Source organism: Solanum tuberosum, unplaced genomic scaffold (assembly GCF_000226075.1).
Source record: "Solanum tuberosum cultivar DM 1-3 516 R44 unplaced genomic scaffold, SolTub_3.0 scf00976, whole genome shotgun sequence".
NCBI classification, from domain to species: Eukaryota; Viridiplantae; Streptophyta; class Magnoliopsida; order Solanales; family Solanaceae; genus Solanum; species Solanum tuberosum.
Window position 1 is genome coordinate 23,647 of NW_006239870.1, and position 1,170 is coordinate 24,816.

The window sequence follows — 1,170 nt, forward strand, 5'->3', positions numbered from 1 at the left end:
ATATTATGTGAAAGGTTTTCTCACAATATGATGATTCTAAGGTTAAAAGGCTATTCTCACCTATTGAATCTAGGAGCTATAGTATGAGTTATGTTGGATTGAGTGTCAAGACATTCTTTCATAGATATGAACTTGAGTCAAGACTTAATGTGAACTCCGTGGGAATTAATGCTTAGCACCGAGTGGATATTGTATATGAGATGGAAGCTTTTACCTTAGTTGAGTCTAGCTTCCGAATGAAAGCTTATACACTAGTTGAGTCCGACTTTCCAATGGGATCCTTATACACTAGTTGAGTCCGGGTTCCCAAGATACATCTCATGAGATGGAAACCTTCTACCATAGTTGAGTCCTAGTTTCTAGTAGTAATCTCCTTATCCCATAAACTATGTGCCCTCATAGGTTATTAGCTAGTGGATCCACCTAAGCTAAAATTATCGGTTCTACCTTAGGCATGTAGACCAACCCTTTTTGGTGTAGGAGTCACCGGATTCCATGTTAAGCTCACATGGTCTTATGTTGGTTAAGGCTTATTCCCACAACAACAACAACAGGAATATGAATGATGGCCTAAAGGGTTTTACTTAGCATGAGTGAGATTTATGGGGTCTTATTCATGCATTGCACAAGTAAGCTTTAAGGTTGTTTATGAAGAGTTTCTCTTATGAATAAGATTATGAGTTATGAACTATGGTTACTTAATAAGCTTTGTATATGATGTTCTTAAAGGCTTTTATGATGATTATGACTATGTTGATTATGTTATGGCTTATGCTCTAAACTTTCAAATCATGTTTAAACTTGGAAATAGCATCTTTTCAAATGAAATGTCCCTTTTAGTGCATTTTTGTACTAATGCCTACTTTTCCTAAATTTTTCCCAAGTGTAGGATCCGGTTCTCAAGGTGGTCCTCATTGTGCATGGCTAAAGCTTGGATTTGCTCATTTCTCCTAGATTGTGGTGAGTCCTCATGATTCGAGGACGGATGTTTCACTTGTAGTTTCATTTCTCGTATTTCCTTTTTGGACTATGTTGTATGGGTTGTGTCCCTTTCTCATTTCAAAGATTGTAATAGATGGCTATGTTAAGACTTAGAGTTTAGACTTCCGCCTTTTGTCTTTTATGAAAATTTTAGACTTGGACTTGAAATGTGTTTTTTACTCTTATTGT